Here is a 24,599-nt window from a genome sequence, read left to right on the forward strand (position 1 = left end):
CCTTCTTGTCAGGGTGAGACAGGCTAGGCTGACTCCATGACAGGCTTCAAATTGGCAGTTCAGAAGACTATGCCTAAAATCTCTGTTTCCAAGAACTAGGCAAGTCTAGACCTCAGAAGGTGTCCTGCCACCTGGCCTGAGGCAAGGACAATGGGTCAGCAACAGCTTCCAGACTTCCTCAGTAACAGCTTCCAGACTTCCCCAGCAACAGCTTCCAGGCCCCAGCAATGGTTCTGGAATGGCTCTAGAGATAGAGCCAAGATTAAGATGAAAGTCTACTCCTCCCTGGAATTCCTGTAACGTGCCTTAAATGGGGCATCTCCATCTTGGTAATGGAAGACCTCAGCATGCTGGACTTTTTTTTTTTTTTTTTTTTTACATTTAAGATGCCATCCCCTTTCCACATTTCCCCTCCCTAGAACACCCCTGTCCCATGCCCCCCCTTTCCTTTTTGCTTTTATATGATTTTTTAAAAATGTTAATCAAAGGATTTATAAGTTTGGTAATGCTCAATCAGAAGCGTAACCCAATACCCAACCTAGATATAAAAACTATCTTTGAATGGTGGAGACATGTGAACATCTGCCTCCATGCCCCCTCTCTCTTTCTCTCTCTCCCATCACCTAGCTTCTCCTCTTCTTTATCTTCTCTCCTTGTTCCATCTCTTCCTCTCAGTACTCCTTCCCACTTAGCTCCTCCTACATATCACTCTTCCTGTTAAAGTAGAACTTTTATCTCAAAATACAATTAGAGCATACTTATTCCTAATTGTACCAGTGAGGTACAAGATAGTCCTAATACCCAGTCCATCATTCTGTTGACTAACCAGAACCTCTGTCATCTCTTCTAACTAAAACACTTACTTTTGATCCTGGCTTTTTGGCTTTAGAATGAATGTCAGCTGAAAACCATCTACTCAGATCTTTTCTCTCAAAGTAAATAGCCAGGATTGGTTATGAGACTATAGGTCTTCAACCCCATCAGAAATCAAGAATGACTGAGTTAACTGAAGTTATGGGAAGCACTAAGCATAGCTTCTAAAACTTAGCCAATTTATAGAGACCGCTGAACACCTGAAAAGCCCCCATACTACCAAACGTTGGAGCATCAAATCTTCAGCCTTCTGGCCCAGAATCATCTGACAGACCTTAGTGATGCAGGATTATTAAGGGCTGATTACTCTGTCTAGGCAGATATATTCAGTCGACTATTCTGCATGTGTGTCCTTTTCTGGACAGTAATTTGTCTGTAGATGGAGAGAGGCAATTCTTGCCTAGTGGCTGTCACTGCACAACTGGAGTATCTCCAAGGATCATGCTGGACTTCTGCAGAATAGAAAATGTTCTTTGCTATTTGAGTCCAGGGTATCATTCTTCAGCGAATCATGGACCCTTACAAGAGAACACTAGAGCTGCTGGACCACTTACTCTCCCATATACCTTGTCTTCAGAGTGCGAAGACCCCAGGCAGCGACTATAAGGATGCAAAGAGAAGACTGTCTGGCCTAGAATTAGAGGATGGCTCTGGGATTAGTGGCCTCTGTCTTTAGAAACACTGCTCTTCACCATGTTCCCCAAGTCATAGCAACCAAGGAACTGAATCAGGGAGAGCTAGCTTGGAGCCTTTTGCCTAGGTCAGTAATCCAATCCTCAGCACAACTCAAGGGGATAGGCCTCTTCCTGGCGGCCTTCCGGAGCCCTTTCCCAAGCATCTGCACAGGCTTGTGCAATCAGACAAATGCAAGCCACAGCTTGTGAGACTTGGTGTACGGCAGAGCTGTGGAGGGACTGCAGTGCACTGGACATGGCTCCAGTGCAGATCAACTTGGTGGACAAAGATTCTGCCTGCTTGCCTGCTCCTTCTTTGAATCCTGGAAGTGAAGTATTGATGAGCTTGGGTTTGGACGCAGGCTAAGATTTTGTTGTCTGCCTTGAGTCATGGCCAGAAGTATGTGTTTAAATCAAGAAGGAAGGCTCGCCGTCTCTTTCCTGCTCTACCCCCTCCCCTACCCTCACCCCGCCCCCCCCCAGCTGTTCCGGCATGTGGCAAGGATTCGAAGGAGTGGCAGGATGTGTGTTTGGGGCAGAGGTGTGAAGGCAGAGGGAGCTTGGTGTTGTGTATTAGGAAAAGACAGAAACATCTGGCCCATTCGGGTCAGCCTCCGTTGGCATCATCTGCTTTGTTCTTACTCAGGTGTTAGAGGCAGCAGAGGGAGCTTCCATAGGATGCTGAGTGGGGGAGGGGCTGCTTCATGAAACAAACCCTATGTAGGAAGAGGGCTGTGCACAGCCACACCGTCTAGTGAAGAGCAATTAAGTTAAGAGGAAGGTTGATGTCATCTGGCCTCACGTTTCTAGAACTGGGCTTTTAAAGACTTCATACACAACACGCCACAGCCTACAAAGGAAAGCAAAGGAAGTGGCCACTTGAGATCAGCCTCTCGGTCCACTGGGGACAATTCTTGCCTCTACTTCTCTCAGTCAACAGTGGTGTTTCTGAAGCCCTGGTTGGCTGTGTCTGATGCTTTCTTGACTTGTTCTTAGCTCTCATGGGTATCTGACATGCTGGAGGACTGACTCCAGCTGGGAGTTGGTGAATGGAGAAGGAACACGCAGATGAATACAGCATGCACTACTGCAGATACACACTGTAGGGGGCGAAATCAAGAGTCCTCAGTCACACAGGCACCTGTTGGAGCAGCTTCAGGGTGATGCTTCTGCGGTATTCAAAACACTTCCTCTCTGAAAAAAAAAAAAAAAAAGTCCCGTTTCTTGCATAGGCAACGATCAAGCTTCCGTTCTAGAGAGCACACCTAGCTACTGTCAGAAATGATCAATAACATGAAAATATTTGCTTGTGGGTGGCCTCAGAGTGTCCAGCTGGGAATGTCAGAATGGCTCCAGGGCCTCTGCTTGTCATGTTTTTTTTTTTTTTTTTTTTGGTCATGATTCTTTCTGACTTTCCTAGTCCAGGACTCAGAACCTACTGCATTCACATCAGCCGACGTGCACACAACCCACAGGACTCAGAACTATTGCACCCACACCCTCTGACTTGCACACAGCCCAGAACTACTGTACCCACACCCTCTGACTTGCACACAGCCCAGAACTACTGTACCCACACCCTCTGACTTGCACACAGCCCAGAACTACTGTACCCACACCCTCTGACTTGCACACAGCCCAGAACTACTGTACCCACACCCTCTGACTTGCACACAGCCCAGAACTACTGTACCCACACCCTCTGACTTGCACACAGCCCAGAACTACTGTACCCACACCCTCTGACTTGCACACAGCCCAGAACTACTGTACCCACACCCTCTGACTTGAACACAGCCCAGAACTACTGTACCCACACCCTCTGACTTGAACACAGCCCAGAACTACTGTACCCACACCCTCTGACTTGCACACAGCCCAGAACTACTGTACCCACACCCTCTGACTTGCACACAGCCCAGAACTACTGTACCCACACCCTCTGACTTGCACACAGCCCACTTGACCTGATCACTGACTTCTCAAGCACTCCTGTTTCACCACCTCCTGGTCTTGCCTCCCACATGAGCATCCCCTGTCTGTGTGTGTTCACCCATGAGCCAACCATAAGAGCTCCCTTCAAATGAAGCTTCCACTAATCCCTTTACTTCAGATTACTCTCCGCGGAGAGTGTTATTGGGGGCTGGTGATTGTCACTCTTCAAATTAGAGGTTTTGACAGGGCAGTAAGGTCCACATGCTCCTCTGAGATTTGGTGTCAGCGTGATCAGAAAGCTCTGTGGAGCCGGTGGGCACTAGTATTATGTGGGACAATTGGTTTACTGTGGGGAAGGGGACCCTGGAAACTTTAGTTTAATGTGTTGAAGCCAAGATGAAATATAAGGCGATTGTAACTCAAGAGCCTTCACTCTATGGAGGGATACTGCAGGCCAGACAAGGTGAGCTCTTTAAGACTGAGAACATCTCAGGGCTGGAGAGATGGCTCAGCAGTTAAGAGCACTGACTGCTCTTCAAGAGGTCCTGAGTTCAATTCCCAACAACCATGTGGTGGCTCACAACCATCTGTAATGGGATCTGGTATGTCTGGAGACAGTGACAGTGTACTCACATATATAAAATAAATAAATCTTTTAAAAAAAGACTGAGAACATCCACAATGGCCCTCCTTGGTCCCAGCCCCACACTTGCTCCTTAGTCTGATAAGACTTCCAGGCAAGGCTGTGCAGAGGCTGCATAGCACAAGGACTCCCAGCCATAGTGCCAAGTAGGCACAAAACCCAGAGCACCCTCCATTCTCTGAGCTGTAGCCTTCAATTTGGTACATTCACCCAGCAGATACAGTTGCAGTGCCTGGAACAAAAGTTCCAATGATTCAGTCTATTATTTAAAACTTATAAAGTGAGGTTAAAACAATTACTAAAACGTATCCTATTTTCCCTTCTCTGCAAAGGCGTATTGTAAGAACCGAAAATTTAAATTCTAGTTTAAAATTCTCCAATCTCTGGAATTTTGCCCCAGAACTTGATAGCACAAGAGAAGCCTGCCTCTGGACCAAACCCAGGCCCTTTCTTTCCCCTCTTCCTTCAATACCTTGTCTGCAAGAAGCCTCAGGTACCCACACAAGAACACATCTGGATGTACAGGTCAAAGCCCAAGCTATTTTCCAAATCCCTTGAGCACAGTTGTCCATTTGCTCACCCCTGATCCTAGCAGTGTGTACCCCTGTAACCCAATCCAAATTCTCAAAGACCAACCTGAGAAAGGCCTAGGCAGGTCCCAGAAGTTACCCATCTGTGTTTCACTGGGGAATTTGGGAGCACTCAGTACACAGGAAAGGGTTCAGAATATGAACTACGGGACTTACTGACTCCTTGTGTCTCATGGAGATTGCATGGTCCTGTAAAGGGTGGGACTCATCTTACCCAGGCATAAGGGTGGAGGTACTGCTCCGGCACCAGCCTTAGGAGTTAAGATGCACTGAGGGGTTAGTGATCAGCCGGGTGGGCTTTTGAAAGCTTGCTCTTCCAAGACCAGATGATGACATTCAGAAGGTTCATGGCCATTCCTCTGCCCAGCTCTTGGACGGCAGAAGCCTTGTCTTGTCACTATTGATAGCAACTAGCGCTGTCCTTCAAGGCCTGCATGTTCATTAGGTGTCATCAACATTCATGCTGTGATATGCTAAGTGAAAGCAACACTGGACTCTGGCTTGGTCACAACCCTCCAGGCCACACAGTTCCCATCTGTAAAGCACTCTCTTGTATACAGACAGCAGGAAGCCCCAAGTAAGCAAGCATGAGCATTGACAGTGTGTGTAAAAAAAAAAAAAAAGGTCCATCATAGCCACCCACCCCTTCCAGAAACTCATGGTTTGAAGATGCTCCCCTACAGAGATTGTCCTACGAAGAGTGTTAAACCTACCTCCTTGATGTAGTTTAATACTATAAACCCTGTCTTCTTGTCCAGCTATATGCAATAACCATGCCTCCCTGATCTACACTGTGTAATAAACACGCTAGACTTCTGAGGGATGGTGGTCTCTCCAGCAGAGACCCCAGCTCTCTGTCTATGTGCCCGTCTGTCAGACTATTCTTCATTCTTCGCCACTGCAAGTGTCAGATCAGTTCCTGAAGCTAGGCTGGCTGTGGCAAGCATGAGCTGAACTATTTCCAAAGTCACGGAAGCCAGTGATTTATGGCTCCCAAGAGCCTCTCTTCTTCCTTAGCAATCACAGGTTCTCAACCATGAGCATTAAAGCCTCCCAGGAAATGTTTAAAAAGTTCCAGTACCCTGGCTCCCTTGAGGAGACCCCACTCAGTTGTTCTGGGGCACTGCAGAAAATTTTCTCTGGGTGAATGTCATGCATGTCCAGGACTGGGAACTGCAGAATGGAAGCCGCCCCCCCCCCCTCCTCCTGCTACTCACAATGGAGCAGGACAGATGCCTGGCCCAGACTCGCAACAGCTGTAGGCCAGGCTAGACACCCAGATACACAGCGGGGGTCCTCTGCTTACTCTCCAGGAAGACAGGAATAAACAGAGCCAATTTCCTGGCCTCCCAGCTCCTCACCTCCCCAGCCTTTCCCATGCTCCAGCTGAAAGCCCAAGGGAGAGGAGGCAGAGCAGGCAGCTGTCTAATCTCGGTGGATTTTCTCAGGGGTGGGGGAGGCTGATTTTGGCTCCAGTTTTCCTCTTTCCTCACAGCTGGAGCTGGAACAGCCTGAGCAAGTGGGGCTGCGAGCCCAGCTGCTGGCTGTTGTTCCCATGTTAGCTCTCTCTCCTGACAGCTGCAAATCTGGTGCGGAGTGTATATGTCCACCCAAGTGTGAGAGCGCACTCCAGCAGAGAAAAACAAGATGGGAATGTGAGGTTCCCACTTCCACCAGAATCAGCACCTCTTAAGCCCTTTCCGAACTCCCACTTCCTCTTCCTTAGAGCAAGCATCCATGAGCACCTGGCAGGCCTCCCTCTCACTGAGATCAACAGTGACAATTGCTACCCTCTGGCTAAGTGAATATTATGTAGTCAGGTAGTTTCCTAAGTATTGGAGGCTGGTGGTTCAATTCAACTCTCAAAACAGCTCTAGGATGGCGGGATTATTAGCATTCCTGTCTTGCATGAGGAAACCAGGAACAGAGTCAATATTTAACATGAGATCACATAGCCACAGAGACTCTGATGCAGCCTACAGCTCTGCCCCAGTTTTGTTCTGCCTCCTGACAGTGAGTGAGTGATCAGGAAGAACCACTCCAGGGGAATGAGAGCACTTTTGCCTCTGATGTTCAGTTGTGCTTAGGTTTGTTGTCTATATTGGAACTCTTGGACAGCTGAACTTCTAAGCCACAGAGAAGAAGCACCTGTCGTTGTCCCCCGGGGCTCTGCTTCTGAAGCACTGAAGGACCATTACCTGACAGAAGAATTATTTAGTGCAGCAGTGTGAGACTGGGCCCCAGAGATAACAGCACTTTGCAAAAGGACAACACAGAGCCCCTGATGGTTTGGCCACATTCATAGACCTGTCCCTCCCAGGTGCCAGCTTTGCTCATCAGATGCTCGTGAGCACTGGGTAGTATGCCCAGGGTTCACTAGATTGTGTTGAATGTCCACATGCCACTGTCCTCAAGGAGGACTCAGAGGAACATTTCCCAAGATGGCAGGTAGGAACCTGAGTGCAGCTTGTCAGCCAAGTCTTCAAAGCCTTTTGGTGTTGGGTGTTTTCTGCTGAGCTTACTGACTAGGACATGTGTGGGTGCTGGGATGGGGTCATCTGCTGAGAGGAGAGTGACAGTGAGCAGCCAAGAGCTTCACCTCAGCTGCCCATGTCCTGAGGAAGGAGGCATCAGCCAAATGGAAGCCTCGACCATCCCCTGGGCAGTACAGCTGACCGCTCCCTGGCCACCTCATTTACCCCAGAGTAGCCTTTGAACTTTCTTTTCTCTCTTGAGTCAAGCTTCGTTCCCATTTGTTTAGTTCCCAGTGGTATGGACAAATCCTATCTCTCCCTTACCAAGTTTTAAATTTTCACTCATCAGCACACTAATAAAGGAATTTTTTCCCCTTGAGGTCAAATTAAATTCTGCTTTGCAAAATTGGACTTTTGCTGATGTATCAAACTTTAATGCTCATGAAATGTCCATTGACATAGATTCTAGCTCACCTATTTGTCCTGAGTGCAGGATTGTCCACTTTATAAAAAAAAAGGATATATTTATATAAATATATATACAATGTTCTGCCTGTATGTATGTCTGCAGGCCAGAAGAGGACACCAGATCTCATTATGGATGGCTGTGAGCCACCTTGTGGTTGCTGGGAATTGAACTCAGGACCTCTGGAAGAACATCCAGTGCTCTTAACCTCTGAGCCATTTCTCCAGCTCAAGATATCCACTTTTAACAAGCTTCCTGGCAATGCCAATGCTGCTGGTCCCCAGGTAACACTTTGGGGTGCACAATTATCAAGTGCCTATGAGACACACACCATTGATCTGAAGCCTAGAAATCACAGAGCCATTCCCAGCTTGTGTGTACACACTGAGCACATCAAATGGTCTTGACAGGAACCTTCAGCAGCCAGAGCTGGTTTCTCATCCTTGGAAGCAGAGCCCCACTCCCAGTGCACTCCCAGCCACAGCCCTGTCCCTACCTCTGCTTAAGTACATCTTGCTCTAAACCCCTGAGCCATGTCTGCTGGGAAGCCTGGGTTGGTTGGAGAACCCTCCTTCTGTTTCTGATGCATGGCAGCTTAGCCACACTCCCAGCACACCTGACTTCAGCTGTGTTTGGAGAGAAACCCAGCATGTGCTACAACCAGGCACAACACACACACACACTATTGAGGGGTCACCTCTTCTGATGCCACAGGATTTAAGTCTTTGCCAGGTGAGCTGAGAGTTGGGCTTCCTGTTTAGGTCTGAGGGCTGAGTTTACTTCCAAGAGAGGACCTGGGCTTCAGAGAAAGGAATGTAAATTAGGAAGAGGCCTTGCTTAGGGAGACCTTAGGTCTTTGATGAACCTAACACAATAAGTCTGATTTCCTTCTTAATCAGAGTGGACCATATAAAAAAAAAAAGATCCCTTTTGAATGCTAACCCCCCTTGACTACAGGCAGTCTCCCAAGGGTTGAGCTAACACTGCAGTTCACAGAGAAGCCAACCTCAGTGTACTCAGGAGCACCGTGTTCTATACAGAACTGTGATGACTTGAATGGGAATGGCTCCCAAAGGCTCATTTACTTGAATGTTTGGTCATTGTGACCTGCAGATGAGGATATGGCTCCCAGCTACTGCTCCCGTGCCATGCTTCCCACCATGCTTCCCTCCCTGGTGATAATGAACTAACATTCTGAAACTGTAGAGAAGCCCCCAATTAAATCCTTTCTTTTACAAGAGTTGCCTTGGTTATGGTGTCTCTTCACAATAATAGAACAGTGACTAAGACAGAAGTTGGTACCAGGAGTGGGGTCTTGCCCTGAGGCCTTTACTCCCTTTGTCCCAGTTAGCATCAGGCTTTTCTTTAAACTTTTTACCTCCTTGAGCCCTGGGATTAGCTCCATGACAATTCCTGGTGACCACTTTCCTCCTCAAACTGTATGTTTTGTTTTTCTCTTTGTCGGGCTTGCTCCTTTTCATTATAGATCTGTGTAAGATTGATTACTGATAACCACATGACACTTAAGACTAGGCTGTCTTGAAATCTCTTCTGTCAACACCATCAACCAGAATTCCTCCATAGTGTCAGGCAGATTTTAAAGATGGGTTACCATATTTTTTGCCAAAATATCACAAGAATGGTCTTTAGACTGCTTACTAATATTCTTCTTCTTTGAAACATACTGAACCAGGCTGTAATAATTTACATTGCTCTTAGCACCTCTGTCTTCCATGCCCTTACTAGCATGGCCTGTTAAGCCCCATGTAAAGTGTTCAACTGCTTTCCTAATCCAATGTCCCAAAGTCCGCATTCCACTAACAAGCAGCCTGATCAGGCCCTGTCCCAGCAATACCCTGCTCCCTAGTACCAATTCTGTAGCTAAGGAATAACTAAAGCCAGGAGTGTCAGAGGTTCCTGCAGGGAGGCCCAGAGAGGCCATTGCAAGAATTTGCGAAAGGAAACCTGGATTTTGTCGGAGATTCCCAAGATGTTGGAGGTGCCAGATTGTGGGATATCTGCCAAGGAGAGCTGCAGACCAGGAATGGCACCAGCCCAGGAGAAAGAAGTGTGTTGCAGTCAACAAAGCTGAACGCAGTAGATCTGAAGAGTGTTTGATGTCAGACATGGAGATGCAACAAGTTTGGAGTTTGTCTGGTCAGGTTTTGGTCTTGCTTTGGTCCAGTATTTCCTCACTATGCTTCCTTTTCTCTCTTTTGGAATGGTAATGTATATTTTATGCTATTGTATGTTGGAAGGATATGATCTGATTTTTTTTTTTTTTTTTGATCCTGATTTTATAGGAGATTATTTTTGGGGATTTGTTCTGATGTTTTGATTTAATCAGGAATCTGTATGTCCAAACACTGAAGGTCCTTGTCCCCAGTTGGTTTTTCATCAGTCAATAAAGGTACCAGCAGCCAATGGCTGGGCAAAGGGAGGTGGGGCAGGACCTTTAGATTTGCACAGGCTAGGACACAGGAGAGAGGAGCAGAGAGGAGAATCACCATGTTTCAGAGGGAGACAGATCAGATTCAGAGCTACAGAAGGAAAAATCATCTGAAAATGTAGGTGAGAAGGAGTATGGCTCTCCTAAAGGTTGCCCAGAAGCATCTTGGGTAGCAAAGACAAAGGAGCCACCCAGAAGGAACAGGGCAGCAAAGACAGATCAGAGGTGCCGAGGGTGTTGAGTCAGGAGTACCAGTGGGAAATCTAAGATAGCTGGGCAGAGGATTAGAACTGCCCAGTCTTTAAGCCAGCTAAGACATTTCAAAAATAAGCTAGTGTGTGTATATGCGTGAGTGCGTGTGCACGTGCATGTGCATGTGTGTGTGTTTCTTTCATTCCTGGATCCAAAGAATTCCTGGGCTGGTGGCTGGAAGTTCGAGACCTGCCAGGAACACAAAGTGGTGGAGCTAAACTCCACTGGAGGGGAAAGTGGAGAGCAGATATGATCATGCTTCATACTGTTTGTGCCTGAGATTCTCTGAAATAAGAAAAAACAAGTTAAAGCATGCTGAAAGAAAGTAGTCTTCGAAGGCATCATCCTGGTTACATGAGCTTTGTAAAGAACTGCAAGTTTTTAGTGACAAAGTCCCTAGAGCTGGTGCAGGGGCTGGAATCATGTGTAAAGACACAAGGGGGACATGTGTATAGTGATGCCATGAGATAAAATGTCACTGGCACTGACAATGTCATCTCACTGCCTCTCACTGAGCTATACACATGAAATCCATGTGGTTTATAGTGCATAATATATGCCATAATGAATTTGTTTTCAATACCTTTTTAGCATATAGGCCAGGGATGATGGCTCACATCTTTAATCCCAGCACTTGGGAGGCAGAAACAGGAGGTTCTTTGTGACTTTGACGTCAGCTTAGTATATATAATGAGTTTCAGGATGGCTAAGGCTACCTAGTGAGGCCCTGTCTCCAAAACAAAAAGCAAATAAACAAAAAAAAAAAATCTTTTATATATGAAGCTTACTAAGGAGGAAGAAAAGAGAAAAGAAAGAGGGAAGAAATGAGGAAAAGGAGGGGAAGAACAAGATCTAATTTATATTTGAAGTCTGAAACATTTATATTCAGTGCTTGAAATTATATATCAAATGATTAATGGCATTGAAACTTTGCTAAGGGGTTTCTTCCCAGGACTATGCTGTTTTGACTTCAAGCCTCCATATATATATGTGTGTGTGTGTGAGTGTGTATATATATATATATATATATATGCTAAAGAAACCTTTTTTCATAAGCTGACTTGCCACAGGTGTTTTGTTATAGTAATAAAAGTCTGACCGACACAGCTTTCATTTGTCCTAGTATAACCATGATCCACATAATCGTTCAAGTTAAAGTATGAGAATCCGACATAAATCAACTACCAGACCTAGTCTTTTTACATAAAGTTTACATGCAAAAATGTTTACATTTTGTTGCATAGCTTGACAAATTTCAAGAATTTTATCGACTTGTGTAATCATTACCAAAGTGGACGATGGACACATCTATCTTTTGAGAAACTTCCCGTAGCCTCTGTCTCTCTCTCTTAATTGCTCACTTATACCCACTGTCTCATGTCTCATATTATGCATTAGGGTTTTGTTTTTTTTTTTTTTGTTTTTTGTTTTTTTGGATATGGATTTTTGTTAAGGGGACCCTGAAGTTTCTAATATCTTGAGTCCACTTAGCCACAGTTTACTCTATGCATAGGCTCTTCCCTTTACTGCTTGGTAGTGTTCTGTTGTGTGGACATACCATAGGCTGTTAATGCAGGCCTTTGCCTGTGCAGATTTGCACACCTCCAGTTTGTTCTTTTGACTAAGGCTGCTATAAACATTCTTTACAGTTTTATTGGGAACATGTTTTTCTTGTATAAATCTTTAGTATCCTATTTTCTTGTGTAAATACACAGAGGTGGACCAGTTAATCCTAGGGTAGGTACACACCTAACTCCACAAAAAACTCTGCAAGTGTTCTCCAAAATGTTTCTAGCATTTAAAAAACTCCCAGCAGGCAATGAGTGGGTTTTGGTTTCTCTGGTCCCCACCACCAACTTTGACATGGTCAGCCATTCTTGGGGTGTGAGGTAATATTGTTGCAATTTTACTATGTATTTCCCTGATAATGAGTGCCCGCTGTTTTGTTTCCTGCTGGGCCTGGCTGTAAAGAGTCTATTCAAGTCTTTGGCGCATGTTCTCCTGCATCATTCATCTTTGAAGTTGTTATTTACGGGACACTCTTGTCAATTCTAAAATCTGAAGAAGTTTTTCCCCTCCGTCCACTGATTCACATCTTACTACACATACACTAGCTCAGGTGCCTTCCGTATGTCAGCAAAGCCATGCCGGGAGAATTTGGACTACTTTCCTTGACACTAGCCCCTTTGTACATTGTGTCTTTGAGACAGGCAGGAAGGTCTCCACAAGCCAACGCATGTCACTCTTCAGTTCCCCATTACTCAGAGGGATCCATCGGCATCCAAGGAGACAGCAGGCATCGGTAGGTATCCAGGACTGAAGCTTAAGTCCTTTTCTCTCCACTCCAGGAATCTGGAGTGATCTGCAGACTTAGTGTGGAGCCCTAGCAGACAGTGCTACCTTACAATTTCTCACCGGCAGTTCTTGGCTGACCTCGCCCTCCACTTGCAACACCAGCCCCATTCTCTCTCTGGCCCGTCTTACACTCATGCACACTTGCAAACGCTGCATTGGGAAGGCTGAGACAAAAGGATTGCAAGTTCAAGGACAACCTCAGTTACACAGTCAAGACCTCAAATCGAAGTGTGATCCAATAGTATTCTTCTGATGGGATTCTTCTCTAAGCCTGTCCCCCACACTGAGGCAGCCCCACCTCTTGTAGTCTCATAATACGGAGGCATCCATGAACCCACATGTTCTTATGGCCATCTTCAGCTGCTGTCTCCCTCTCAGTTCTCCAACACTAAGTTCTTCATCTCAGAATTGAAATTCTTACCTGTAGTTGGAACGGCAGGGCAAGCACCTGCTAACTAAATGAGCCACTTTCTTCTGAAGCTGCTATTTCCCAAAGGAGCATGTTTCTGTGTTTTATAAAAAAAAAAAAAAAAAAAAAGAAGCAGGAATATGTTTGGTGGAGGTGCAGTATGGTGTTGGGGAAGGGGGTGCCTCTGCGGGCCCACGCTAAGGCAACCCTCCCCCCTGAGGTACCAGCCATATAGTATAGTACAGTACAGTATAATATAGAGTTTATTTAGGGCATTGGGGAGGGGAGTTGAGGGGATACTAGAGACAGAGAAAGGCAGAGAGAGAGAGAGAGAGAGAGAGAGAGAGAGAGAGAGAGAGAGAGAGAGAGAAGAGGGCGGTAGAGGCCAGCCATGAACACGTGTGAGGGGGCTAATGGGAAGAGAAGGGACAGGGAAGGGAGAGGGGAAGAGAGCAAGCAAAGAGAGAAGAGAGTGAGGAGGGGGCAAGCAGCCCCTTTTATAGTGAGTCAGGCACACCTGGCTGTTGCCAGGTAACTGTGGGGCGGAGCCTAGAAGGAATGTAGTGGAGAAGGCATGCAAGAGGAGAAGAGATGAATAAACCACTCTGCTGGAACCAACCAGTTCTCTGGGGGCAACCCTACAAAGCTGTGCTTGCCACCTTCACTGTACTGACAAGGCCCCAGTATTCTCTGAGAGGACAGCATAGGGACTAAGGGAGCTGAGGGTTCTGCCCAGCTCTTGAGCACAGCCACCGGGAAGACACTAAAACACTCCCCTTCCTGCTCAGCAGGGGTTGGTGGCCCCGGAGGTCAGAGGAGGCACCCTCCACCTCAGTCAACTTTTCAGGCACTCAGAAGGATCTGTTTCCACAACTTCCCACTCACTCCAGATCCCCCTGAGGATTCCGTTATGACTCTGCCCACCTGTGGTGCAGGCCCTCCCCATTCACAGCTAGGCCTGTTTGACTAGGAAGCCAGGTGTGGGTGTTAGCAGCTCATTAAATTACAACAGCAGGAGGAGAGAATCCAGAACTCCGGGCTGAGTGCAGCCTGGAGACTCAGCCCCAGCTCCCATGTTGGCTCCTCTCCACAGCCAATTTGTCTGGTGGCTTCCTGTCTCCATCTTAATTTCTTCCAGAGACAGGAACACACCACCTCAAGCTCCTCCTGACCTACCTTTTGGATGTCTCTAAGAAGAGGAAACAAACACTCAACATCTCTTTAAAATTCAGGTTTTATTTTTAATATTTTTATTAGTGTATACTAATTGTACAAAATAATAGAACTGTGAACTTTGAAAGGCCACCGGCCTCTGGGCTCCTCCCCACACCACACAGTCTGAGTTCTAGTCTTTGAGTCACAGGGAGCAAACACAGGTCCTCACCACGACAGTCCCTCCGGTATGTAATGTCAACTCTCCTGCCCCCCCCCCCCAAGCCTTTTCTTCCCCAGGTCAAAGGTCCTCAAGTCCTACTCATCTCCCCTGTGTCATGGTGGCGGGTTCCCTCAGCAACGGTCCGTGTTTGCCACGTCTGTCCTCTGCAAACTGTTCCTAGCCCCGGGGATTCAGACTTTGGAGATTTGCATCACTCTCCAGAGGTTAGGACTCACACTGAATCTACTTGCTAGGGTTTTGTCTTGACAAATAGACCCAGACCCTGGTTACCAGCTTACTCAGCTGCAGTCTCAGCAGAAAGGACCAGCTTTTTCCAAGCACACTCCAAGGTCCTTAGGGAGGGTGGATGCTTAGGCCACGTACGTGACAGGGAGCAGAATGAAGAAGGCAGGTTATGCCCGCTGAGAGGATCTTTAAAGGCCCCAGCTATCACCATCCTCAGCGCCATGCTACGGGTAGCAGAAGCTCAGTGGGAGTGACCCACCAGCTAAGGTGTCTTGCAGCATCTGCAATGGGCCCTCTTGCTGCCCTAAAAATAACAGAGCTTCCACTTTCCCTCATTGAGTCCAGCACAGGAGTAACAGCCTGACCTCATCTCTTTCTTAACACATGGCTCGGATAAAGTGTTTACATCAGTTTGGAGACCTCATGCTTAGAGTTAGGATTCCCATGTGTATCAAGGACCATGTTCAAGACAAAAAGTGGGCATCTTCCTTCCTGAGTGTGGATTCTTTCCCTGGAGGTCTCTGGCTCCCATGATGCATCAGTCCATGGCTCTGCTCTGGACTCTTTAAGATGACCTGCCTGGAGGAGGAGCAATTGAAGCAGGCCTCACAAACCTTGGGGACAGGGTCCCTGTCCACAAGCCAAGCTTTCCAGACTGGCATCTGTCCTAGTTTGGTTTTCTACTGTGATAAAACACCGTGACCAAAAGCAATTTGTGGGGGCAGGGGAGGATTTATTTCAGCTTTTGGCCTTAGTCCATCAAGAAGGGAAGTCAGGCCAGGAACTCAAGGAAGGAACCTGAAGGCAGGAACTGATGCAGAGGCCATGGAGGAGTGCTGCTTACTGGCTTGCTCTCTGTGGCTTGCTCAACCTGCTTTCTTATAGAACCAGGACCACCAGCTCTGATATGGCAGTGTCCATGGAAGGCTAGGCCCTCCCACATCCATCACTAATTGAGAAAATGCACTATAAACTCTCCCACAGGCCAGTCTGATGGAGGCAACTCTTCCACAGGCCAGTCTGATGGAGGCATTTTCCCAATACCTTCTTCCAGATAAACTCTAGCTTGTGTCAAGTTGACAAAAAATATGAACCAAGACTGTCACTCACCTTGATGACCTTTAGCCTGTCTGTCTGGAACCCAGGTCCCAGGTCCCAGGTCCCAGGTTTACAATGAACCCTGATGCTTTTGAAGCAGTCTCCAGACATTTGACTTGGACCTTTGGATTCCCAGAAGCATAGTGGAAACTCATTGCCAAGATTTCAGAATCAAAAGCACTCTTTTGTGCATTTACTTATTGGCTTTGTCACAGAGTGACGATTCACGACAGCCTGGGGAGGCAAGCATCACATGCTAGAGCAGTTGGCTTTGGAAATGTCTTTTTCTTTTTCCCTTTTCTCCCCTCCCTTCTTCTGTCTGTCCATCCCTCATCCTCTTCATTCCTTCCTCTCATTGAAGTCACTGGAGACACTGAGAAAAGCTGTCTGAGCTCAGAAAAAAAAAAGGCCTCAGGAGCCTATTTCAAATATGGAACAAAGAGCTACGTTCGTTCACACAACCTCCGATGCCAGGATGAAACCATAGTCCTATTCTTCCAGCAGAAAGTGAGTTTCCTCATTCCTCAGATCAGTGCAGGCAAGCGATGGAGAAGCCTGGGCCCACCAGGGTCATTCTTCAGAGAAGAATGCCCCTTGTGACATTCAGGTTGCATTTGTGTGTGGTTCCCACACACGCCTACGGAATCCCAGAGATTAACTGTGAAAAATGACCTATTTTAACAGGTGCACACTTGTGTGTAAGTGGGATTTAGCCGAGCGTGGAGTTATTTTACCATGGAAATAAGTGTGGGCACTGAAAAGCATCAGTCTTCTGACCACACAGGAATCAGACAGAGGGTCAACACCAGGGAGTTCCTTGGGCCTTGAAACGGATGTGTTGGTTGGATTTTTCCAGAGGAAACTGCAGGACCACAAGGAAATAAACAATAATGCCTACAAAACATGACTGTTCATGTTCCAATTCCCTCTTCAAAGTAGGCCCCTGCTCTCCAAGGAGCAGGGAGTAAAACTTTATTAACTCTATTTAGAAGAGAAGAGATTGCTTGCAAGCGCTAGGAATTTCAGCAGGGAAGCAAACCTACTTTTCACAGCTCTGTCTTTAAAAGGTGCTGTGGTCCAGGGGAAAGGGCATCAACCAGGTCACATTAACAAGTGCAGAATGCCTGAAGCAGAGCAGGAAACCAAAAGCCTCTGGGCTCTGCCTATCTCTCCAGGAAAATGAGGACCAAGTACCTGCCAGGCCTCTACCTCACAGGACCATTCAGACAAGCCTGCGAGGTCTCTGGGCCTGACCTTGCAATCAAAGCTGCAGGCCTGCACCTTACAGGAGCTGGGGAGGACTCGTGAAAGATAAGGAAGAATCCCAGGAGCGCCTTAGGGATTTTGAAGTTTTGAAGGCAGCAGCTGGCCTTTTCTGTGACTGAAACTTTCACAGGAATCTGTTCAGCAGGAGGTGGGGGGTAGAGGGTGGAGGGTGGAGGGTGGAGGGTGGGGGGTGGAGGGTGGGGGGTGGAGGGTGGAGGGTGGAGGGTGGAGGGTGGAGGGTGGAGGGTGGAGGGTGGAGGGTGTGATTTGGCAATTGGCAGAGTGCTCCCAGAGAAAGGCATTTCCTTAATGGAATAATTCAGCCCTTTCTCCTCAAGACAGCTCACTGATAGCTTTTAAGATCCCGGGGGCTGGAAAGATGGCTCAGCAGTTAAGAGCTACTCTTCTAGAGGATCTGGATTCAACTCCCGGCACACAGCAGTTCACAACTATCTGTAACTCTAGTTCCAGGGGACCTGACACCCTTACACAGTTATACATGCAGGCAAAACACCAATGTATATTAAATAAATTATTAAAAAGGAAAAAAAAAAAGAAGACACTCCCAAATAGCCCCAAAGGTACGAGTTCCAGGTCTGTTTATCAGGATTGTTCTGCTAGAAAAATGCCTTAGAGAGAAGTTGGCTCCAAAGCACATTCTCTGTGTCTCTTCTGTCTGAAGTCTGTACTGTTCATTTGTTTTCTAAATAATCTATTTTCTAATCCCAAGACCCATGACTCAATCCATCAGTGTTTCACCGGCTATGCTACAGAAGTTCTTAGCTCCTGGACCACTCCTCCTGCCTTCTTCCAGGCCACCCACCCCAACTCCCAAGGTGTTTGCTGAACCTAAAACAATAGGAACAGAAGAAAGGCCTCCATAGAGGCAAAGCTCTCAGACGCTCTCAGTGAGGTGATACTGAGTCCTGGCTCTGGCCACCCAGAGGGAGGGCCTGCCTGGGCAGAACAGTGGGCTCCCATAGTCCCCCCACTGCCTTATTTACCATTGCCCAGACTCCCAGCCTGGCCTGTCAGCCCAGGCCTGCTCACAGCCTTGGGAGGTACTGGGGAGGGGAGAGTTTCAGGTCTGATGAAAGCCACCGAAACCAGCTCAGAGCTCCCATGAAAGGAACTAAGAGGAGGAGGCATGAGTCTGTTTGATTGCTGTGTGGCAGACATGACCAGACTTGTCTTCCTCTTGGGGAGATGGAGACAAAGACAGCGTCATCCCCAGAGGGAGCACTGAGCCTCCACTACTGCCCCCACACAGCCTCCTTGCCTGGAAGATGTAGCTGGCCTCTGAGTCCCCACCAAAGTTCCCTGGAAGCACAGGCCACTTGTATTGCCATGCAGGAGTCCTGAATGTGGAGAAACAGTGAGCAGGGTAAGCGGAGAGGTGGAGGTGGCAGCATCGATTCCTGTCTAGACTGGAGTTTTGGAATCCAGCCGTCCTGATGAAAGGATTCATTATGGAGACAGGATATAAATCCAGCAGGTCAACAAGACTGTATTCACCTAGGATTATTTACACTTCTTTCCACTCTCTGGTTGGTCACTGCCTGTCTTACTGTCATCTGCTTTCAAGTTTGAATGAAATCACTGATTCCATCAAGACCTGTAAGTAGCCAGTCACATCTGACTTCATTCTGAGGGGCCTCACGCTAGGGCGACATGCTCCTGCCTGAGCCCCTGTAAGGCGTTAATTCTCTGCTCTGGACTTTAGAGAGTGTTAAGAAGCCACCACAGGCAGGGCAGGGTCACCAAGGGTGTGTTATTAATTCCGTCTTCCCTGCACCCTTAGGCCCTGCCCAACACCTTTGTGCGGTTAGTCAAGGATGTGGGAAGGATGCCAGCTGACATAGCCCATTTCTGAACTGCCAGGCTGGGATCCTTGGTAACTGGAGCACTCTGTCCAGCCACCAGGGAAGGGTACAGATGTCACTGAAGCTCCGCTAGAGCAAAAGGTTCTAGACATCACCACAAGGTGCCACCAATACCAAGGAGCTGGGTTGGATTCTCCTCAATCTTGAGACCTGTGTTCTTAGCTGCATGAGATTTCTGTACATGGATGATTTCTGCATCTTTGCAACTTAAGAGTACAAATCCACTTTCTCTTTGGAGTCTTCTGTATTCTGTCTCTGCAGTGAGAGACAGCTGGACTGGTTTGAAGGTCAACCCTGCTTCTGCAGCTGGACTTGACGCAAACATGTATTCTTAAATCTTTGTTCACTTTCTTTCCATCCCTTCATGGATACCTTTTACTTGTGTTAGCTTTTGCTTTTATTGATACCAGTTTATATAATTATTCTAATATAGAAATGATTGATACTATGATTTTGCCCACATACAATAAACCAAATTTTAAAAAATCGTGTCTTCTAGCATGGGTGGTAATAGCAATGTTGGTTCAGAGGTCCCCTGCTGTCCCCTGGAAGATTGTTCCCAGGATTCCCTGAGGATGCCAACATCCTCAGATGCTCAAGCCCCTAATGTAAAGTGGCAATGTCTTTATACACCTACGTAATTGTCCTGTGTTTTAAGTCTTTTTCTGCTTACACAGTGCCTAATGCAGTGTATATGCTGCTGACAGCTGCTACACCTGATTGCTTAAGAAATAATAATGGGAAAACAAAACCATCTGTACAGGTTCACTACAGATACTATAGACACATCTATTAGTATTGCTTAAATCAGTGATTCTCAACCTGTGGGTCACCAGCCCTTCAAGGGTCGAACGTCCCTTTCATGGGAGTCACCTAAGACCATCAGAAAACACAGATATTTACATTCTGATTTATAACAGTAGCAACATTATAGTTATGAAGTAGCAATGAAAATGATTTTATGGTTGGGGGTCACCACAGCATGAGGGACTGTATCAAAGGGTCTCAGGGTTAGGAAGGTTGACAGCCATTGGTTTAAAACACTGTCTTACCACATAGCACAGACTAGCCTTGAACTCCTGATCTTTGTGCCTCTGCCTCCTAAGTGCTTATATTATAGGCATGCACAGCCATGGCCTGCCTCAGACGTGTGTGTGTGTGTGTGTGTGTGTGTGTATGTGTGTGTGTGTATGTACCAGAGAGAAACATCAGGTATCTTCTTCAATTGCTCTTCACCTTAGTTTTTGAGATGAGGTCTCTCCCTGAACCTAGAGCTCACTGATTTAGTTTGACTGGCTGCCAATCAAGCCCAGGGATCATCTTGTCTCTGCCTGTCCAGTTCTGGGATTACAGGCACATGCCCAGTTTTTAACATGGGTTCTGGAAATCCAAGCTCACATCCTCCCACTTGTGTGGCAAGCACTTGATTGGCTGAGGCATCTCCGCAGGCCTCTGACACTCATATGCTTTCACTTATATATTTTCTGTTGGTGAGAAAGTAACTATGAAATACAAATGCCAATAGGACATGAATGGTAGAATGACATGGCGAAAATGCGTTGTCTACTTCCTATGAGTAGGAGCCCCATTCTGCTCCAGGTGTTTAGTAAATACTAACCCGCCGGGCAGTGGTGGTGCATGCCTTTTATCCTGGCACTTGGGAGGCAGAGGCAAGCAGATTTCTGAGTTCCAGGCCAGCCTAGTCTACAGAGTGAGTTCCAGGACAGCCAGGACTACACAGAGAAACCCTGTCTCAATAAATAAATAAATAAATAAATAAATAAATAAATAAATATAAATTAAAAAAAAAAAAGTAAATACTAACCCACCCCATCTGCCAGAGCACCTCTGCAGAATATGCCTCAAAGCTGAAGATGTCTTTACATCTTCCCAAGGCCACACAGCCTGTGAGCACGGACCCAGCTATTTTATAGAAGCCGTCTAGTCTGAACTGTTACACTTGTGTTCGTTCCCCAAGAGGAGTGCTATACATATCAGTTGTTTCTTTCTCTTCCCTCTTTCAGCTCTGCACACTCTTGAGTCAGTATTTTAAAAAAGGAAAGAAAAAAAAAAAAGAAAAGAAAAAGAAAGAAACATGGGTTGGAGAGATGACTCAGTGGTTAAGAACACTGGCTCCTGAGTTCAATTCCCAGCAACCACATGGTGACTCACAACCATCTGTAATGGGATCTGATGCCATTTTTCTGACACACAGGTGTACATGCAAATAGAGTGTATGTGTGTGTGTGTGTGTGTGTGTATTTGTATGTGTATTATATATGTATTATATATTATGTATATTATATATAATACCTTTTTAAAAACCCACTTTCTTTTTAAAAAGGAACATCCATTTATTCTTTTTTATGTATATGACGTTCTTATCCGCATGAAATCGTGTGCACCACAAGCATGCTGAGTACCTGTGGAGGCCAGAAGAGAGCTTCAGATTCCCTGAAACTGGAGCTACAGCCAGCTGTGAGCTGCCTTGTAGGTTCTGGGAATCAAACCCAGGTCCTCTGGGAGAACAGCAAGTGCTCTTAACCACTGAGCCATCTCTCCAGCACTCACCCATTTATTACTGTTTGTTTGTTTTGAGACAGGATTTTTTTCTATGTAGCTTTGCCTCTCCTGGAACTCTCTCTGTAGACCAGGCTGGCCTCAGACTCAGACATCCACCTGCCTCTGCCTCAGAATGCTGAGACTGAAAGCAGGTGCTACCAGGCCCCAGTCCACCCTCTTAGTCTTAATGTTTTCTAGCTGGTCCCTCCCCCCTTTATCTCTCCCTCCCTCCCTCCCTCCCTCCCTCCCTCCCTCCCTCCCTCCCTCCCTCCCTTCCTTCCTTCCTTCCTTTGCAGGCACCTGTAACTGACACCATTTCTCTCACTCTGCTTTCCTTATACATTTAAAAAGGGTTGAGTCCATAGCTTGTGCAGATGTCTTGTTATAGTAGGGAGGCAGTGATGGCAGACATAGGGAGAATGCAGAGGCTGCTAAAGGTCAGGCTGAGCTGCTCAGCAGAGCAGAACCAGACAGACATACTAGGCTCTGGGAACCACATGAAGGAGGACTTCCTGTATGCTAAGAGACATGAAGGATGATGGGGAGAGTTCTGTTTGTTGACGGTGTACTTTGAGACAGTCTGGGTCTAATCCCGATGGCTGGCCTGGAACAGGTTACATACACCAGGATGAACCTCAGATTCATAGTGATCCTCCTGCCTATACCTGGCGAGTGCTAGGATTCTGGGTGTATGCCACCACGTCCACCTCTGCTGAAAGATTTTGTGCCAATATCTCTGAATGAGACCTAGACTTTGTTTTAAATGTACCACCCATCCTGTTAAAAATTTGGAGAGGACAGTGCCTGACACACACACCCAGGCTCCATGAATCAGCTTGCAGCTCACCCCCATCCGCCACATTCAAGGCTTCCACCCAGCACCTCTGGGTCATGTGCCTGGCTTTGGGAATAGGATAGAGACTTCCTGGGTGGAGTGAGGACTGTGTAGCCTCTCAGAGGCTCCTGATGGAGCGTGTCCCTTTTTACTCCAAGTTCCCACCCTTCCTCCTTTCCCATGCTCAGATGAACGATCCACACCTCCCATGAATCTCTAAACTTTCTTTCCAGTTGGCCTCATGAAATACTTCTAACCCTTTCTGAGTAACTTTGGTCTCAGTGTCATCGGAAGACCTCAGCATCCAACCATTACTAACAAAGGTGCCTACTAAGTCCCAGATGCTCCTTCCAGGTGCTCACAGCTCAGCGCCAGGCAGAAAACAATCATGGAGGCTGATGGCTATTGTCCAAAGAGGAAGATACGCTGGGTAGTGAGAGCCTGGGGAAGGGAACATCCTTTCCATCTTTGGATGTGGCAGGACTGGACATATACACCAAGAAGGAAAGCAAAGAGTAAAGGTAATGGTGGCCCAGAAAACACAGATTCATGTAAGGATGAGATGTCAGAAATGCTAGAAGACAGACCTGAGGGTGAGACAGAGTCCTTCAAAGCTTTCTCATTGCTTTTTTTTTTTTTTTTTTTTTTTTTTTTTTGGAAGGGGAGATAGATTGAGATGGGTTTTCATTCATTGTGTAGCCCAGGCTGGCCTGGAGCTCACAATCCACTCTGTAATAAAGTTTGTGAGCTCTTACAAGGCAGGGTTTAGCTACTATTCATCCTATAAACATCAGAGAGCTGGGACCTGTGATTGAGCATCAAGGGTACCCAGGGATTCTGCTACATTTCCCAAAGGGAACAGGAAGAGTTTGGGTGAGTGCTGATTAGACCTGGTTTGGTTTGTCCTTTCTCCTCTGCCTTCATCCAGGCTACTCCATCTGCCCATTGCTCTGCTCAGTCATTACAGCCACATTCCCACCCTCCAGTGGAAAGCAGTTGAGTTGATAGCTAGCCTGAAGTATAGGCTACCTTTGACCTTTGAGGGGAGGATGTTAAAAGAATTGGAACCACAGGCCCAAGATGGATATGGATTGGTGGGATATGGCCCTGCAGGTTCTGTTGAAGGCCCTGGTTGGAGACTTAGCATCTGCCATACCAGTGCCATCTATCCTGACATCCAGGTATTCAAACACTGACCCTGAAGTTTCTGGTATGCATCTACCATTTGGTGAGTTTGGTGCAGCTGGGAGTCTGAAAGGGAGGGGGTGTTGGGGGAAGCAGTTTTGTGGTACTGTTGGAGTGGCTCCATGGGGAAGGAGGGTCAGCAACTGTGCTTACAGCTGGACCTAGGAGGATTGATGGGAATGAGCTTGTACTTCCAGCTTGGTACCTGGCGGCAGAGGGCTTTGTGGGAATCAGAAGAAGTATCCTCCCAGGCAGACTGCTGCAGCCTGGCCAAGGGAGGGTGCATCTCCTGGCTCCAAGGATCGCTGGATGAACCAAGCCTCAAGCCTCCTTTAGTTTGAGTCTGGTAGCCATGATCTTTCAAGCTTGGAGGTCCAGGTATGGTTCCATCCTGAAGTGTTGTTCCAGCTCTCAAAGTAGCTCCCAACTGTACTTCAGTCAAGGGGCCTCAGGGTATAGGAGGTCAGGGAATGAGGAGATGCTTCCCTTTGTGGCTCACTTCAAGTGTGTTTGAGATAGAATCTTTATAAAGAGGTTCAGCCCCTCCCTGAGAGCTGAGGGCTACACAGGAGGAAGAGTGAGCTGAGGCCTGGGACCTGGGCCCGGTGAAAGAGGTCCTGGACAGGAATAGCCTCTGGCAGTATCTGGAGCTGCTTTTATCTGATTCTGCTAGCAGCCACCTCTGCCCTCCAGAAAAGCCTGAGATGTGATGGCTGGGCCCTGATAAGATAGGGTGAGGCCTGCTTTGCTCACTTTACTCTCAGCAGAGGTGCCTATAGCCATTGCACAGAGCCATCCAGAAAGACGCCACTTCCTTCCCAGCTGGTAATTTTTTTTTTTTTAATTTCTTTTTCATGTTCATTAAAAGTACTGGGCACCAGAAAGGAGAGCCATCCAAAAGCTGGAAGAACTAAATGGGGGTCCTAGAAAAAGAAATTCTTTTACTGTGAGACTCGGGGGTCTGCACATTTCCCCTCTTAGATGACTCTCCTTGATCTGAACTTACCTACGTGAGTCATACGTGGCCAT

General features: G+C 47.0%; 1 pseudogene; it reads right to left on the reverse strand.

Moving 5' to 3' along the window:
• Positions 1–23,706: 23,706 nt before the first annotated feature.
• On the reverse strand, positions 23,707–24,599 carry LOC143433998 (homeobox protein Crxos pseudogene; annotated as a pseudogene).

This window comes from Arvicanthis niloticus, chromosome 12, assembly GCF_011762505.2.
Source record: "Arvicanthis niloticus isolate mArvNil1 chromosome 12, mArvNil1.pat.X, whole genome shotgun sequence".
NCBI lineage: Eukaryota > Metazoa > Chordata > Mammalia > Rodentia > Muridae > Arvicanthis > Arvicanthis niloticus.